At 43.4% G+C, this 19,764-nt stretch overlaps 1 pseudogene; it reads right to left on the bottom strand.

The window, feature by feature from the left end:
* Positions 1 to 292: 292 nt before the first annotated feature.
* The window catches only part of LOC127217880 (sodium- and chloride-dependent transporter XTRP3B-like), a 127,322-nt pseudogene continuing 107,850 nt past the window's right edge, over positions 293 to 19,764 (bottom strand).

Here is a 19,764-nt window from a genome sequence, read left to right as displayed (position 1 = left end):
GCTTTCTACCTTGTTCGAATTTCTGTCCCTACTTCCTACAATGATGAACAGCAATGTGAGAGTGCAGCCAAATAAACCCTCTCCTCCTCTAAGTAACCCTAAGTAAGACAGTGTGTTACCTTGTCCTTTGCCTTTCTCAAGTTTTGGAAATTTCAAAAAGACACAGGGAAATGAAAAGAATTCCTAGTAGCAGCTGGGAGAGAGCAGGAGTCCAGTCTCTCATCACTGTTGCAGGGGACCATGTCTCTCTCCACAAGTCTTCATGGACCGTGTGGAGAGAGGCAGTGCCCACCCTTTCCAGGCCTCTTACAGTGTTCAGCTCTGACTCCAAGCTGCAGTTTCTAATGTGTGGGAACACTTTACTATACTTGCTTGGGTAGGTGGATGCCAGGTAGTCCTTCACCTCCTCCAGGTTGCTGGCTGTCAGAAAGCCATCTTCTAGCTCAAAAGAATTTGTCAGCAGCAGAATCACCCTGCAGAGCAGACTATCATCTTAACATATACCACTAAAAAGCCATTGGCTCTAAAACCTGGGAGGAAGGTGGGTAGCCTCTTCCCTCCTGCCCAGTGCAGAAGAGATGAGAACAGAAACTACCTCCCAACAGGCTACTTCACATCTGGATAAGTGGCCTCCAGTGAGATTGGGTAGGATGTTGGAAGCATTCAATACTTCATAGCCAGATTCGTACCCTTTGGTGGTGACAACACAAGAATGTGGCTAATGCCATTGACCAACCGCTTAGAAATAAGTTTAGAATCACTTAAACATATTTACTTATTTTCAGGCAGGGCCTTACTATGCAACCTCGGCTGTCTTGGAATTTGTTGTGTAGACCAGGCTAGTCTCAAACTTAAGAGATTCATTTGACTCTGCCTCCATATTGGTGAGATTAAAGGCATGCACCACTACATTTGGCCTAGAATTATTAAGCTTAATTTTATATCACAGTACGAATTAAATGATTTGCATGTATACTGATTTCCATTAATTTAAGTCCTAGTTTAGAGATGGCTACTCATGTAAGTGACCTCCCTACTGGACATATTAGCATTTGTTTTGAGGGAAGCCAAAGACAGTAGACTCGGCTAGAGAGGCCTTGCTTACAAATGAGATGAAGACACTGGTGTGTTTGTTGTTGTTGTTGTTTGGTTTTGGTTTTGTTTTTTCCTGAACGCCCCCTTCTGCTAAGTGCAATGCCTACCTTAAATGTCCCATTCCCTGCAAGGCGGCCTTTGCTTTCTGGACCCTCAGTTTCTAGTGCTGGTAGAAGGCAGCAATTAGCACGTCGAGGAAACAGAACTGACCCTCACATTGCAGATCTCAATACTGGTGTCTTTAGTCTACTCCTTGACTTCTGGGAACCCAGTCCTTCCCAGTCTCCCTTTCAGCTCAGGGCTTTGGAGCCTTGCCTTCCCACTTGGGGTCCACGGTTCTGAGGGACAGCTTAGACTCACTTGTTTAAGCAGTTTTCATAGTTGAATGTGGCCTTGAAGCCGTAGATGGAGAAGGACACGATGCTGGCATATCTGGAGGTGGGAGCTGTTGATGATGGACACAATGATGGCATGCTTCTGGCAGTTGTTGGAGGGGTCATTGTAGCTGGCAAAGGCAATCAGGCTGCCAAACCCCAAGCCCAGTGAGGAGAAGATCTGCATGGCTGCATTGATCCAGGCCTTGGGGTTGGCTAGCTGTTTCATCTAGAAGGCCAGTAGGGTAGGGCTGAGGAATCCTGAGCTCTAATCCCAAACTCTTCCCTCCCAGGAGATGAAAGCTCAGAGATGGGGAAGAAATTACTTCCAACTCACAGGTAGTCAGAATGACTTGGTGCTGAATTCTAGGTCCATGTCTCAGAATGTCTCCAGTGTATTTCCTGGCAGGTAAACTACTCAGCAATCTTCCTCTCATACCCTCTATGGCACCCTACCCATGGAGAGTGCAATTGAGTATTGCCTGGTCTAATAGTCTAAAACACATAAAACATCTAAATCACCAGCCTGCCACAACAACAGTCTTACCACACAGGAAATTTAGGTGGATGTGGAGTCAAGTTCGAGATTACTCCAGTACTGACACTTAAGGCCTATGCAATAAGAGTGTCCATTTTGAAAGGATACAGTCATATGATTCCAGCCATTTGTCCAGCAAAGAATGTGCCCTACTCTAAATTCAATAACATCTACACTGAAGAACAATGGCTAGGGTGACTGGAAAAAAAAAAAAAAACGTTAAGGACGGGACCATAGCATTCCCTAGAGGGAAAAGGTCTAAGAAAATATGGGATCAGATAAGGGAGATGACTGGAGAGATGTCCATGGTCCCTAGCTTAGTGGGGAGTCTGGACTGGGCTTTAGGTGAGAACTGGAGCAGGAAGACCTGAAGGAAGGCACAGGCACTAGTCACTAGTGGTAGTGAGGGCTGCAGGACAGGCTACAGAGAACATAACTTCCAGGATATCTATAGTCTTTGGCCCAGTCATGGGCTCACACCAGCTCTGATGATTACAGATCTTACCCTCTTTTCCCTTCCTCCCAGGTATCCCAGAAAGTGACCTTGGGTGTGAACATGTACCTCAGGCCATTGGTAGCTCCGTGGATTGTGAGGCCACGGACCAAGTAGATATCAGCACACAGTAGGGCATCAACGCGATGAAGTAGACCACCTGTAGGCATCCAGGAACAGAATAAGACTGCTGGAGAGATGGGGACCGCCACTCCCACAAAAACCTTAATTCTTTGGCATTTAGGCTGCATCCACAGCTGCTAAGAGCTGTCGGTAGCACTGGTCCTGAGTAGGACACAGGTTCTGAGTATGGTCTAGAGAAAGAAAGTGTGGGACATGGCTGCTCATGTCTGTTGCCCCCATGAAATTTCTTCTCCAGTGCATGAGAGGCAACACTCCCCGAGCCCCTGTTTCTCTAAGAAAGGCTGAAAGGCTGGAGGAGCCCACACAACACGTTTTTTGTTTTTTTTTGTTTTGTTTTGTTTTGTTTTTTTTTTTTTTTTTTTGTTTGTTTGTTTGTTCTGTTTTGTTTTTTCAGCCAGATTTGACTCAGCTTTCTGAGGTCCCAAGAAAATCAGAAAGACTAATCACTTACAGGATCTATGTTATCTCCAAAGTGAAATTAGTGTCTTAAGGGGCAGAACTGGGTTTTCTGGATGGGATCCGAGGGGAGCCTGGTTAGGCATGTCCATATGTAGAAAACAGTGCACAGGGCAATGTCCCCACAACAAATGCAACAAATGTACTGATTTTGTGCATTCTTCATAAAAAGAAAAGTCTATTTGGTTAAGCCAATCTTCTTTCCCTGTTGACATGCATCACAATTTAAGGATGTGTTCTTAGTCTCTTTGGCAGGGGAATCTCAGACTCAGGGTCACCCTGACTTCTAAAAGCCTGAAAGTAAGGGCTTTCAGATAAACATCTGCCTACCCTGGGTGGGAAATTTTGGGTAATTCACTTTCTATGTATGCCTAGATTCATAGACAAAAACAAAACAAAACAAAACTTTTCACAAGGTTGGTTTTGTTTTATCAATCTTCTTTTAGGTTGGATCCACCTCTGAGAAACCCAGCTAGTGACCATGTCTTGATATGCTTCAGTTAATCTCAGTCTTCCATTTCTTCCTTGGCATGGCACCATACTTCATGTACTTCTAAGACTGTCAGAAGGACACTGAGAATGTGGGATATATGTTTACCATGGCTTCTTACACATTTAGGGGGTTAGTGAATTTACCCAAATATCTAATATGTCAAACCAGGTGAGATGCAAATGGATAAGAGTCCTTTTGCCAGTGATGTGAAAGAAATTCAGGGGCATGGGGGAGGGCTGAACCGGGTCCATAACACTGGGCACTAAGAAGACATTCGGGGAAAGCTCTGGACTTCTACCCCCACCCCCGCCAGTGGGCTGTGTTTCTTCTGGGCTTTCTAGAGTCCTCACAAAGTGGCTTCCTTCTTTTTCTTGTGGGAAGGATGGCTGGACATGTGATCTAGATTTAGCTTAACCTATCAGGAGAAATAACTCTGACCAATAAGTAAAACTTCAGAGGAGAATAAAAGAGATTTCAAACAAAAAGGAAAAGGCAGCATCTTTCCCCATACATGGAACCCTGGGGCATTTCAGTCAGGGTGGGGGGTCATAGTATAAGGAGAGAAAATAGATGGTGAGGATTAATATGGCATCATGTCCAGACTCTACTTATTTTCACAACTATAAGAGGCCTGGAGAGGAAAGGACTGCTTTAATATTCAAGGGTAGAGACATCACCATTAGATCTTTTGGATCATGCTTGGTCTAGGTTGGGACAGAGCAGATGCTGCAAGGTCTGATCTCAGCTGAGAAAGAACACCCTGATTCTTCTGCTCAGCTGTGAGGCAAAGTGCTTTGGGGCTAAGATGCTGGCCACTATGGGGACTTAGAAAACAATGTGAAATGTCATGCCAGAAACAACATTGGGGTTGTCATGCAATATCTCAATGACATAGGTTGTTCTAAGCTTGATGCCTCATGAAAGAACAAAACCGAACAAACATGTCAGTGCTGGAGAAGGCAGGCAGGTGATCAGGAGAGTGAGATCTAGGGGTCTCATGGGATTGTCAGAAGAAGAAAAATTGTAAATGACTAAGTCACAAAGGATGTGAAGAGAATATTCATGCTGCATGTCACCAATAGGATGGGAAGAGCTTGGAGTAAATATGGGCTATGTCCTGAGTCTGCTGTCCCTGGCTGTGATTTTGCGAATAATACTTTGCCTATCTAATCCTTTTGGGAGTGACCTCATGTATCTACTCTGAGGGGCTGTTAGAAGAATAAGACACCGTGATCCACTATGGATTTGCTTTACCTAATAGCTGAATATGGAGCATTCACCCCAGTTTGAAACAGGTACGGGTGATGGAAATACAGCAGATACTCCAGCCCTAGGATGAATGGAAACCTGGGCATTTCAACAGAAAGAAAGAGCTTAGGCAAATAAAAGGCCTTTGCTGGGTATTTTGGCATATCTGTGGCCTAAAATCCCAACACTCAGAAGGCTGAGTCAGGAGGATCACTGAGTTTGAGGCCAACTTGGGCCGTTCAGCCAGTTTCATGCCAGCCTGAAGTACATAAGGAGACACTTTAAAAATAAAAGCCAAAACAAGAACTAAAACCCCATACCACACAACAGAACAAAACAAAACAAAACAAAACAAAACAAAAAACCAAGGGAGAACCCAACAGTTCTGGGTAGTATTGATTTCCTGAAAGCACTTTGAAATGGGACCCCAAATCCAACTACACAATAAAGTCCCCAGAGGCTGGCTAGTCTGATGTTGAGGTTCTCTCCACAGAATAATAGCTCTGGCATTTGAGGTGGAAGGACTGAATAGCAGGGTGTTTGAATATCTCCATGAAATGACCTGGTACAGGTGAGTGTGAGAACTGGCTGGGGCCTGTCATTTCAGATTCAGTGCTACAACTTTAATCACTTCTGACACCCTCCACTGTCAGCTAGTACAGGGACATGCCAATAACACCATCCATGCCTTCTGACCCACTGAGCCTCTACTCTGGACAGCAAGAGACAGCACCTAGCATGGACCAGATTCAGTCCCATCACACTCCCTAGCACAACTTGCTGGTTGACTCAGTGCCCCTCAGGATGCACAGATACACCATCAGCCAGGCCAGGATGAGGCACAGTGCTGGCTCCCACTGCACTCCTCCATTCTCCTGGATGGATGGTGAGATGTTGAGTGTTTTCCTGCACCAGAAGTACTGCATTGACGAAGCCTTTTCATACTCCTCGTCGTAGCCTGTGCCGTTACCATTAAGTGGGCAGACAGACCATGGCAGGGGATCCTTTTCAATGAAGTGAGAATCAACAGACAGTTAAGGGAAAGGTCAAGGGCTTGGTGGGATGATAGGAAGCGTCTTTGACAGGAGGCTTCACACCTTATCCTGTAAATATGGGCTAGCCTGGCTTGCGTGAAACAACAGAGTACAGTGGATCAGAGGCTTCCTGGCCTAGTCTTTCCAGATCCTTGTAGCTACCCTGTTCAAAACCAGTTGTAGGTCTAGAGAGATGGCTCACTAGTTAAGGGTACTGGCTGTTTTTCCCCAGGTTAGATTCCCAGTAACCATAGGATGGCTCCCCTTCTGTAACTCTAGTCCCAGGGAATTTGACACGCTCTCCTGGCCTCTGCAGGCACCAGGCATGCATGTTGTACATAGACATTCAGGTGAAACACGCATATACATAAAATAAATAAGATAAACTTAAAAAATAATTTAAAAACAAAGCTGTGAAGGTACTTGAGTTAGAATCTTGAGCAGTGAGCCCATTCGTATGTACAGGCCACAGGAGGGAGACACTGTGGTGTCTGATGGAACCAGCAGCAGGTCCCAGCTAAGAAACAGAAGCCCTCTAAGCTCAGTTGCCTAGCCGACATTCTCTGGGCCCTCTGCTGAGGCCACTCTAATTCACACTGTTTCACATATTTGGCTGCAAATCTGAGGATACCTCTGGGGTCCTTTGCTTGAGATGAGCTCGACGTCAGTTTTTTTTTTTTTTTGTTTGTTTGTTTTTGTTTTTGTTTTTTTTAATGTTCCTGCCAATGAACATGCTACATGAAGAAGCTCTAGGGCATGGAACAACTGAGAGATTTTCAGTGATCTTCTCCCTTCATCTGCATCAGAAGGTAAAGATAGGGTCCTTATATTTGCTTTGCTAAATGTACCCACTAAGAAGGACCCACACCCTCCCATAAAGTAGAGTCCTATAGAGTCACTTGTAGCTCCTGGGATTGAACAAAAGCTCTCATGTCGTGTATATGGCCATGCCAGTGTAGATTTATATGTTCCGGGGACCTGCATGGCCCATAGAAGTGCAAGTGAAGGTCTGCTGTGTCATTATCCTGTAACCTTGGAAGAGGATTTACTGCAGGGGTAAGGGGGGAGGGAAGTTCTGTGAAGTATGGAATGCATGGATATTAGAGTGGTAATTCCTGGGTCCTTCTCTTCTTTTTCCATCTGGAAAGAGGCTGATATGGAGGCAGTGGGATTAGAGTCTCTGAGAGTGAAAAGGATGAAGATGGGAGTGTTGTGGGATAGAATGTGACTGGTGGAGAGGAACATTCCAGCGCTTAGTGTGGAATTGTGGCTCATATTTATTTTCCACAAAGCCTAGACACTTCCAGAATATCAGTAACAAGAATTTAGATAATGCACTGTTTAAAATGCTTGTCATTGAAAATATTCCTGTAGATATTCCAATGAGTGCTGTGGACCTGCTCCTCAGAAATGATTGTGCACATGTGTGTACACACATGCAAACGCACATGAATGCACACGTGCGCACACACAGTGCATAGTTTGGCTTACATTGTGATAAGTAGTGGATCCAGATTCTGTCATCCCTGCTTGGCTTGTGGCTCCCATCACGCTCCCCCCCTCACTGAGAGGGTTCCCACAGGCTGGCGTTCTCATCCTCTACCAGCTCCCCACTTGGTGAGTGGCCCTGCATCTTCTACCCTTTTTGCTTTTGCTCTGACCAGAGGTTGGCTTACCTGGAAGGAGTAGAAGAGATACCAGAAGTCCCAGGCATTGATGACGTTGTAGTACATTGAGAGGAAGAAGGAGACCACCACAATAGCAACACCTGTGAGCAAAGCAGAGGGCCATGCTGAAGATCAGATGTGTGTCATTTAACCAGTGGGACTTGAATGACACAACTATGGTGAGATCCCCAAACAAGAACACTCTTCCTTTAGGTTTTCATTAGACCTGATACCACACCTATGACATCATCTTGGGAATTACTACCCCTCAACTCTGATCATCTGAGATGGTAGATCAGTAACGGATTTTTGACATCTAAGTGTCAGGTCCTGGGCTCAGTATTTTGTTTATGCAGTTAGTTCACACAAAAGCATTGTCCTCCTTCCAAAGAGCAAACTAATGCTCAGAGCTTTCCCAAAACCACCCAGCAGAACTATGGAGAAGGGCCAACTACATGCCTGATGTGAACTTTCTCCTTTTGGAGGTCAAGTTCCTGGAGCCAGCCCCATCCATGTGGCAGGAGTGTGACAGACAGACAACACTTACCCCCAGCCAGGTCTGATCTATGAGGTCCCACAGTGTGTATCACTGTGAGAAGTGAGAATTTGCCATTAGGTTGCTCTAAAGTGTTTTCGCTTGGGAGTATTGTCAACCTTTGTCATCCCAAACATAACCAGGAGAGCTGTAAGTTGTTGACTTTGCATGTGGCAGACTATACAGGTATCAATAGCATTACAGAGCAACTCCTCCCACTCCACTGAGAACTCAGGCCAGTAAGTGCATGTCAGTGCCCAAGGGGCCAGGCAGCCTCCCCTGTTTTCCAATATACAGCATACATTGCTGCCTCAGCACACTCTGATGGCCTTCATAGCTCTTCATCATGAGGAGGCAGTTTGAAGATGAGTTCTAATGCCCCGGACATATTTCTTCCAAAGATGGAGGAGGTCACATCAGGTGGACCCTTCCTCATTCCTTAAACAATGGCTCAGGCTTCCTGTCTGCTTCCCTTTCTTGGGCATGAAAGGTATACAGAACATGTATGAACACTGATGGCTCTAGATCCTTTGCTTTTACAAACTAGGAGAATCACATCCTGGAGGTGCCAGGGGACAGTGACTGAAGGTCACTCTGGAAGGGTGCAGTAGGCCACACCTGGTATGTTCGCATAGATGCTTGGCTTCTGCATCCAGGTATCATTACGATGGCCCAACACCCCTAAGTGGTGTGGTGATGATGAAATGACCTCACACTCGTGCATGCCATGTTCAGCACCAGGCACACATTAAGCAGGGGGTGGCATTTGTGTACATCCCCAGAGGGTAGGTAGCTGGGACCAAATGAGACATCAGAGGGGAAGGGCCAGCAAGGAGCATACTTGGTGAATTAAATATGGTCACTATTCTTCATTGATCCTTGCACCAAAAGGAGAGTTCTCTCCCCTACCCTATGGGTCTGGGCTGGCCTCTTTGTCCATCAAAATATTGAAAAGAAAAAGAAAGAAAGAAAGAACAGAAAAAGAAATGGCATGTGTATTCCAGAGGCTTGCAGCTTTTCATCCTCATGGAATATGGCCAGGGAACATCATGATTGGGGTCCTCCAGGGTCCCCAGGGGGAGGAGCTACATGCTGGAGAATTGTGAGCCACTAGCTTAAGTACTGGGTGTGTAGGACCTATAGCCACATGAATGGGGCCAGATGAAGCGGTCAAGCATGTTAGGTACCCCACAAAGCTGTATGAGGTGATTATTGTTGCTGTAAGTCACTACTTTCCCCTCATTTCAGTATCTCCACTTGGGTTGCATAAAAGCAAGATTGTATGAAAGAAACAAAAGCAAAAGACAAAGCAACACAAACAAACAAAAAACCCAAAACCCACAAATAAACAAAACCCAGGACATTTGCTATACAGAGCTATTGAAATTTTACTAGTTTCTCAGGATAGGTTCCAGAACATAGTCATATCTTCAGATCTGGTCTTAATGTTTCCTCAAGGGTTTTATCTTCCCCTCCACCCCCCCACACTTTATAAGTTTACCAGCAATTTATTTTGTGGAATGTCCCTCACTTGCGGTTCTGGCAGAAACAATAAAGTGACCTGATGTCCTCCTCCAGAGGTACAAGATGTCCATTTGCCCCTTCTTGGCAATTCAGACTTTGCTCATGTGGCTTACTTAGGTGGCGTCTGCTAGATTTCTCTGCTAAATCTTAACTTTTTCCTTTGAAGCAGTAAAGTAATTTGGAGGGGATACTCTTTGTTTGGTTTTGGTTTTGTTTTAAAACACTGTCTCATTGTATGGCAAAAGCTGGCAATCTTCATGCCTCAACCTCCGAAAAGCTTTGTTACAGGCTTCCTTGGCCACTGCATTAGACTTGGAGAATTTGATTCCCATTTTATTGTGCGGACGTTTTACATGAATCAATAATTCTTATCATTAGTTGTGTTTTCTCATCCCTCTGCCTGTAACCGGCATTGTCACCTTCAATGTTGGCATTTTCAATCTCTTGTCATGCACAACAGATAACTACAGCACAAATGAGCATGTTGTTGTTGTTGTTGTTGTTGTTGTTAGCACACCTGCTGCCTGTGTTTCTGTGCTAGTTCAGGTGGGTGAACACTGAGTTGAAAGATGGCTGGGAGGAAGTGACTGGCTTTTATTCCTTAGACCCCTGAAACCTGCCAATGTATCTCTACCTGCATTGTACCAAGCACCATTATATCTCCACACTGGTCTTCTGGCTCTCAGTTTATACGTGTTTCCAAGGCTGTGTCAGAGACTGTGGCATTCTGCTTATTTTAGCCCTCAGTCTCTTACCTGGTCAAATCCTCTTTCCTTGCTCTTTACACTTGAGATAAAATTTACACACACCCCCTTGATCTCCAAGGACTTCTTTCCCTCTACGACCATTGTTCCCTGGTTCAGAGGTCTTAACACCTTCATTTCTGTCTCCCCCTGTCCATTTTCTGCACACATTTGGCTTCTCCAGAGGCTTCCTTCTCTGCCCTCTAATCTGTATGACTTACTTTTTGAGTAATAAGTTACTGCCATTTTCTCTTGGTATCTGTCTCCTTACCATTGAGGGAGCTTTTACCCATTAGTTCCTCATGACACCGGGCAAAGCTGGAGTCCAGGGTGACTACAGATTAATATCTTTTAGGTTTTACGGAACGTTTTACACATCCCCCCATACTTCAAATACAGAGGTGGGGTCTTCTTCATCTTTGGTCTGATAGTTCCTCCTCTCAAGGCAATTGTCCCTATACTATTTATAGCTATGCTACCCCCAGACTTCTAAGCCACTGAGGACAGAGGAAGACTTTATCTGGCTCATCACTGCCTTTAGTTCTGGAAGGAGTAGGCCCTCCATAGACTGCTGGTGATAATGGTTCTATAGTAACGGTTCTATTTAAGAGGGTAGGTAACAAAGATATTACTGGAGGATGATGATGGAGATGTCTTGAAAGTCACTCATGTTGCTAAGAACAGTGCATCTAAAAATTCAAACCAGGCCCAGTAAGATGGTTTAGCAGCTGAAGGAAGGTGCTATCCACCAAGCCTGATGATCTGAGTTTGATTCCTGTGACACACATGGTAGAAGGGGAGAATGAACTCTCAAAAGTTGTCCTCTGCCTGCTACGCAAACAAAATAAATAGGTTTTTAAAAAGCACAAATAATTATTTTAACTTCCTCTAACTTTACTTGCGTGTGCAATAGATAAGACAGGGGAAAGTCTATCCATAAAGATGGGCAATGATAAGTATTCTTTGAACTTATGATAAGACACTGTAGATCAACACACATACAATAAAACTTCAGTGTTAGAACAAATGCCTTCCTGTAGAATAGACTTGCTGTGAGAAAGAGAAGAAGCAGAAAGGAATTGTGTTTATCAGATATCATCAAGCAATGATGATCAACAGTGCAAACGAAAACATGCTTCTTAAAGATGAAAAAATATGATTGTTGGATGTAAAGCCCAGTGGAGCAAAAAGTACAGCACAGTCATAATGATAAATTAAGCTCATAGAAAAAAGGATCAAGGGGTGGACATCATAAGAACAGAGAGAAGGCATGGCCATCGAGCATAAGCCTTTATTCTATCTAGAACTGAGGGGCATAGAACACCACAGACACAACAGTTGACGTGTGTGCAATAAAGAAATTTGTAAGACAATTTCTGATAGTGTGGTTGAGATTACTGAACATCACATATATTTCTGCAATACTTGAAGTGCCCAGGGTACCTAAGAATTAATAATAAAATCAGTCAAAAACATTCTCCATCAAAGAATTAAATATCTGAAAACAATAGAAAAAAATCTACAGATTCTGAGCAAAGGAAATGACTGCCCATTGAGAGGAAAGACAGTCTCGACATCGAGTCTTTTATTTTCTGTTCTTGAACTACTTGTTGATGAGCTGCAGCATGGGATCAGAAGAAAGAACACAAGTATGAAATTGTGTTATAAAATAAGTATCAATAGTAAATCAATAAGCAAAACAATGAAGGATAAAAATAATGCTGTTGTTTTCACTGGACAAATAATGTAAAAGAGAAAAGGAACTCATGACTAGGGAAACATGATACCAATGGTAAAATAATCACATATGGAATCCCAGATTATATCTTAAAGATGTGCTACGTAGAATAGGGTAAGGAAAGGAGCAAGAAGGAAAAGCATGCTGTGATTTGTAGGTATTCCTCAAGTTTCATGTGTTGGAATATGAATTAAGGTGGGACATGTGAAAGATGATGGGGTCATGATGGCTCTGGATCAATGAATTCATGGGACATATAGATGGAGTGGCTTTGGATTAAAATGTTTTCTAGGCAGAGCTCCTATGTTTCCATTGTTGTGTTACAACACGGATAAAGCAGAGCAGATACTGGGACTCTGATGAGCAATCTTCATTGTTAAGGTGACAAGATTCAGAATCACCATAGGGACATACCTCTGGATCTATCAGTGACGATGTTTCCAGGAATATTTAAATGAAAAGGGAGGACTTACCTTAAATATAGTAACATTCAAAGGACTAGGGTTCTGGACTGAACTAACAGAGCAATGAAGGGTAGGGAGACTTTCAGTTTGTAAAAGGCTTGCCCTATACATGTAAAGACCTGATTTTTGATTCCCAACACCCACAGAAAAAAACTGATTATGCCTTCCATCCCAGCACTGAGGAGTCAGATACAGTAAGTCCTTGGGGCTTGCTGGCCAGTCAGTCTGGCAGAATTGGTGAGTTCAGTCTCAAAAGGGCTAGAGATATGACTCAGTGGTTAAAGAGTACTTGCAGCTCTTGCAAACAATATGGGTTCAATTCCCAGCACCTAAATGACAGCTAACAACTATCAGTAACTCCTGATCCAGGAGATCCAACACCCTCTCTGGCCTTCATGGGCACCAGGCTTATACATACAGATATACATGTAGACAAAACTCTCCTTGACATAAAATAAAAATAAATGTTTTTTAATTTTTTATAATAAGCTAGAGAGCAATCGAGTAAGACACAATGTTGACTTCTTGGCCTCTACATACATGTGTATAAATAAATTGTGAATATGTAACTGTGTGTATGTGTGTGTGTGTGTGCACGCAAACAGATATGGGAGAGTGTTGGTGGTAAGGTGGTAGTAGGGAAAACAGCTGCATTGTGCCATTACTTTTTTGCCAGGAAGCATTGTACCCTAAAGCTGTGAGCCAAAATCTTCTTTCTTTAAGTTGCCCTTGTCAAGCATTAGTCGTAGCAATGGGAAAAGTAGCCTATACAGGCATCATACTCTCAGAATGTTCAGCCTTCAGATTGATGAGCTGAACACATGCCTGTGCTTTATATATTACTCACTGGGTGCTATTCAGTTATAACAATATAAAATGGAATGCTAATGTGTTAAAAGTTTGAACTACAAAGGGTGATATCAAAGATAACATTTCATTCATGATGCTGATGAAGGAAATGAACAATTTTTCAAAAATTTAATTATTAGAAGAGTAAAATGGGAACTTAAAACCTGTAATTATTTGAGAGAGAAGCAATTATATTTTGTATTATAAGAGATCAGAATGCAACAATCAAACAGCAAGAACATGAAATAACCAATAGTCAATAGGTGGTGGTACCCACCTTTACTACCAGCACTCAGGAGGCAGAGGCAGGCAGATCTGAGTTTGAGGCCAGTCTGGTCTATAGAGTGAGTTTCAGGAAAGCCAAGGCTACACAGAGAAACCCTGCCTCAATAATAATAATAATAATAATAATAATAATAATAATAATAATAAATCAGCAAATATAGTGTGATAATGATTATAAATGGATCCAACTCTTCCACTAGAAGTTTTTAATTATTTAATAATAAAGTGTCAAATTTTAAAGAAATTAGCTTCCACAACTGGAAAATGCTTAAATGTGTTGTTACCTCTATAAATGGAATGCTATTGAGCCATTAATTTTATATTTTTAAATAATAGGATATGACTTTGAAAATTATTACAAAAGTTTTCCCCCCACTTTATTGTCTCTTCCTTTCTTTCCTCCTTCATTTCTTTTATCTCTCTCTCTCTCTCTCTCTCTCTCTCTCTCTCTCTCATTTTATCTTATTTTTTTGAGACAGGATCTCAGTCTGTACCATAGACTGGTCTTGAAATTAAAATCTCTTTGCCTGAGCTAAGTGATTGCTATTACTCATCATGCCTGACCAGGTGTTTTCTCACGTATGCCAAGTCATATGTACAGAGTCAAATATCAGAGGACAGTGTTCAGGAGTTGGTTCTCTCTTTCTATCATATGATTCTGGGAATTGAACTCGTTATTAGGTTTGGCAGCAAGAGCCATTTTGCTGGCCAAACTAGGCTAGGTTAATTTTAAGAGCAAAGCATCAAATGAAATGTAAAATGTAGCTCTCACTTTTAAAATAAAAAAAAATAGGAGCTATTATTATCACTGGGTAGCAGAATTTCAGGGTTTTTTGTTGTTGATTGTGTGTGTGTGTGTGTGTGTGTGTGTGTGTGTGTGTGTGTGTGTGTGTGCAGGATTCAACCTAGGGCCTCATTCATGCTAAGTCATTGTCTTACTACCAAACCTCACCATTAGACCCTGATTTTGAATTTTATTCTTCATGAATTTCTCTATTTACCAGAATTCCTACTCATACAATAGCTTATTTGGAGTGTGCAATGACTTATCTTTATAACCGCCACAGCAGTACCCTGTTTGCATAACCCAAGGGTCTCACTGGAAGATAGACTCATTTCTGTGTGACATTTATCACTATGGCCAAGGCCTTGCACTGAGTTCTATCCCTTTGGGAATCAAGAGAGAGAGAGAGAGAGACAGAGACAGAGACAGAGAGACATAGAGAGAGAGAGAGCGAGAGAACCCAAATTTAGTGGCTTACATGAAGTCGACTCATGTTTTCTGACTATTGGTCTCCCCTCCACTTACATACCTTAGTTGTCTACAAAACCCACAGCAGGTGTCCATTAGCCTGATTTCCTTCTTGAGGCCTACACTTTCTTGATTTAAGACACACACCCTGGGTTACCCTGGAGCTTGCTTTGATGGGGAACACTTGAAGAGCCACTTGCAAGTAAACGCTGGATGCAGGGCTCCATCCATCCTACTCCTTAGTTCTATTTACTTACCTCCTCCCACTTCAGTTTACTCTCCAGGTTCCCTTTGGGTTTGGCTCAGATTCATGCTTTAGCAACAAACAGCAAAAGCACAGGCGAGGAAAATTGAAGCCTTTCTTACTGTCCCTGGTCACCTGGATCTAAAGCTTCAAGCTTTCTCTTCTAGCCCTTTCTCTATCCCCCGCCATCACCCACTATCCCCTTACTCTCTGGCCACCATCCTCCTGTGTGCCTCAGTGATGACAATACCACTCTCCTGCTTAACCCTGGCCTTGCCCTCAAGAGTAAAAAGCAAAGCACTTCTTCTCCTCCTCCTTTTCTTTTTCTCCTATTCGCCTCCTCCTTTTCCTCCTCTTCTTCTTCGTCTGCCTGTGAATAAGGAACCCTTAAGGACCTACTTCTCTCACCACTCCTACGACTACCTTGGTCTCTGCTTCATGTATGCATGCTCTCTATGCTTTTTCCACAGTTCCCTCTGCTTGGAGTATTCTGCCCTTAGTTCTATCTGATATGCTCATTTAAATAATGCCATTGACACAGGATTTCTGGGCTCCTTCATACACAAGTCCTTCTTCAATCATTTCAGTAAACAGCCTTCTGTGAAAGCTCCACCTGCTCTGTGCATAGGATGTTTATACATTTGCTCCTTCTTGCCCCAATATAGTCTCCATCTCTGCTAGCTCACCCATAATATAAGTCTTGCCTTGTGACTGATTTTTGTTTTATTCCCCTTCTTCTAAGAACAAAATTTAAGACAGTGATTACTGACTGTGAACAATCCTATGGGGAAGTTTTTTAAACTCTGTAGGTTTAGGACTTCTGGGGGTGGAACATGGGGAATGCTCACACACCCACCCACACAAACCCCACACACACTTACAGCTACTAGTAATTCTATCATGTATGAGAATGGAGGCTTCGCTATCAACCCATGGACACTGAGACTTGTCACTTATCCTTTCTACCACACCCATTACCACACCCATCACCACAGAGGAGAGATGGCTTAGCCTAGGTACCTAGAAAGGCTGCATGTGATACTTCTGATTTGGGGAGAATGAGGTTTCCAGGAGATGTGAGGGGACCAAGTCCGTAGATAGAGGGAGGACATCAGATATTCCTATGTTCACTCAGAGAAGGGCAGAACTAGAGAAGAGGTTGGAACAAAAGGTACATGGGACCTTTAAAAGAGAGCACAGAGGACACATAAGCTCTTGGCCAGGCCCCTTCCAATATTCACCCAAAGCCCTGACTGAGAGAGCCTCAAGAGGAGCTCTAGCATTTATCATGTTAAATACAGAAGCAGAGTTTCACAGAGTCCCAATGTGGAGACAGGGATGGTTTAAATCTCCTTACTCCTCCTGAAGTCACCTTTGGTTCCTGGGCATGTTTTTCCTCTGTAACAGACAAGGTCAATCCTGGGAGTGCTTAAAGACTGCCTTGAACATCTGTAGAAAATGTTCTACAGCATGAAGCCCAGTGGAGTAGATTGTTACCAGGACTGATGCTGAAAATGCCAGGGAAGAGCAGCAGAGGGGACTTCTATGGCCTAGACCACAACTTTATGGCCTCGTACCTGGAATCTCAATTTGGGAATTGTACATACTAGGTAGAGGATTAATGCCTGCTCGCTGATGCTCGGGTTCTGTTCTACCCAGAACTGCAGAAACAGAACAAGACACAGCCTGAATGTGTGTGCACACACTCTTAAGTAAACACTGTAGGGTGAGTCCCCATCCATTCCTGGACATTTTGGTGTGTGCCACGCCCAGGCTGAATGTTCATTTGAGCCATGGTCACCATAGAGCTTCACTCCAGTGGTGTATACAAGCCTTTCTGGTGCAGCTCACACACCTAGCCATCCTCACCTCTTTCTAGGCTTTCACCCTGCAATTATGTGGCATTCTGGAGCCAGCCACAGTGGGACTGTTTATACTAGGATGGAAAGCTAATGCTATGATTTACGACCCAGGGCGGCAGGCTAAACCCCCAGAATCTGACAGAATGGGGACATTTGAATAACCCTGAATCTTCTTCCAAGGTATGGTCTGTGAACTGGAAGTATCAGTCTTAACAGGCCCCGTTTAAAAAGTCAGATCCTGGTTGGGTGGTGGTAGCACATGCCTTTACTCCCAGCCCTTGCTGAATTTGAGGCCAGCCTGATCTACAGAGTCAGTTCCAGGACAGCCAGAACTATTACACAGAGAAACCCTGTCTCAAAAAAAAAATTAACATTTTGAGAATTGGCAGAATTAAAGGGACTAAAAGCACAGGAAAGAAAAGGGAATGAAATGAAAGGGAAGGAATGGCAAAGGAAGGAAAAGAAAGGAAATGAAGGAAAGGGGAGGGGAAGAGAGGGAAGGGGAAGGAAGGGAAGCATTAAAGAGGAATGGAACATTAACTCTGAAAATGATGACACTCTATGGAGTCAAATGCCCTCTAATTTTCCCCTTGTTCAAATATCATCTAGAGAATAATTAAGAGGGGGGTGCATAATCTATAATCTTTCTTCAGTAACATGACTGCTGCCTTTCTCCCACACATTTTACATGCATTCAAGCACACTGTTCATGCATGTGCATGTATGTTTTCACACATTGGTTGGTATTCAGCACATTTGAAGCTGGAAGTACTTAATACCTTGGTCTTTGGTCTGCTGACTTTTTTGAAAGTGTGATTTGGTAAAATTCCTTCAGCCTCCTTGTTGGTTTTCTTTTTCTTCTTTGTTGTAGGGGTTGAAGCAACAGAGTCATGCAGAGAGTAGGGACACCTGGAACATAACCCTTAGAATTAACATTGTGTGTTCAGGACTGGCTGAAGGAAGCAGTTACAGTCTACTGGATTCCAGGTTTTTGGCGGTTTATAAACAAACTCCTTGTTAACTGGCATGATTGCATCTGTGTCCGGAGACATCTTACATCCTTCCTTTATACTCAAGAACATTGGTTCTCAAACTTCTTACAATGCTATAGTAACCCCCAACCATAAAATTATTTTCATTGCTACCTAACTGTAATTTTGATATTGGAGACAGAAGTTTGCCAAAGGGGTTGTGACCTAGAGGCTGAGAAACAGTGCTCTAGCATCGACAGTTTTGCTTTTGTAGCTGGTCCATCCTTACCATGGGTTTGGGTGATACTAATAACTTGCTGGAAGTTGACTTCTATGGATCCAGAGTGGTGTGGGAGTGCCTTCAGCATCTCCCATTATTGACTTTATGTGTGTGTGTATGTGTGTGTGTGTGTGTGTGTGTGTGTATGCACGTGCACACGTTTACTAAGTCTGAAGTTGATGGTGGGTGTCTTCCTTCATCAGTCTCCACTTTGTTTACTGAGCTAAGGTCTCTTATTTGAGCTCAGAGTTCTCTGATGGGCTGGTGAAGCCACACAGCTTGCTGTAAGGATCTTGTCTCTGCTTCCTGAGTGCAGACTCTTACAACTGCCAGATGTTTGCCTGGGTTCTGGGTATCCAAACTGACCCTCACCATTGCACTGCAAGTGCTTTAATCCACTGATCTACCTTCTTAGTCCGAATGTATGGCTTTCATTGCAGCTCTGGCTGCATTCATTTAGTAAGTTTTTAATGGGATTCTTCCTCTGGCTTCCCTGCACTGGAGGACTGGATGATCAGAGTGAGAGAGAAAGTCTAAAGCTCCCAGTGTCCATGACCAAGTGCTCATCTGATTTTACAGGTAAGGAGAGTCAGAAAGACAAACACAATATGGTAACAAGAAAGTTCTCCAACTAAACTGAAAGACAAAAAAAGTAAAGTTAAAGAAACCCCTCACTTGAAATGAAGGACTAACCTGTAAACCAACATCTGTTCCTTGGAATTTGCTAACTTCCCCTCACAAGGGGAGATAACAAGATACCAAGAATTCACACTGCCCCTCCTTTCTTGTGAGTTAGCAGGTGGTGAATAGGGTCCTTAGGAAACAAAGAGATAGCTGCAACTCCAGTTTGCCCAGACAAAATTAATTAGCACACTCTGAGGCCCTAATGTCTGTTGACACTAATAGCGAGACCATCTGGCCTGAAAGAGTCACATACTCAATAGACAGAAGGCCCCACCCCCATCCTAAGCTTGTGGGTTTGCCTATAAAAACACCTGTGGGGGGGGGGGAGGGGAGGGGGAGGCGGCTTATCTCTAGCTTGCCTGCTGGAGGAGCCCATTTGCTCAAATGTTTCCTGTTCATTAAATCCTCTTGCGTGTTGCAGCAGCTGTACTACACATTTAGTTCTTGGGGGTACCGACTGAAATTATGAGACTACTCATTCTGAGGGTCTTACAAACAAAACAAAACAAAACAAAACACAGCCAAGGTAGGGAGAAGAAGGTACCTAATAGGAAGTTGGGTTCCTAACTCGCTGGCAGTTGGAGAAGTGAGGAGCTTAGTGACTGGATTGAACATGAATTGCATAGGATAGTGAAAGACCCCCACTATGCTGATTGCTTGTTTAAATTACTCTTACTAATTTGCCAATGTCAAGTTATGTGAAAAGTACAGGAGGGAACCAGGTGCTGTTCTATTCCAGCACCAACCAGATATCTGTGGTCTGCAGCTTGGACCAAAGCAAGGTCAGCAGG

Source organism: Phodopus roborovskii, unplaced genomic scaffold (assembly GCF_943737965.1).
Source record: "Phodopus roborovskii unplaced genomic scaffold, PHOROB, whole genome shotgun sequence".
NCBI lineage: Eukaryota > Metazoa > Chordata > Mammalia > Rodentia > Cricetidae > Phodopus > Phodopus roborovskii.
This window is presented reverse-complemented; position numbering and strand designations above follow the sequence as displayed.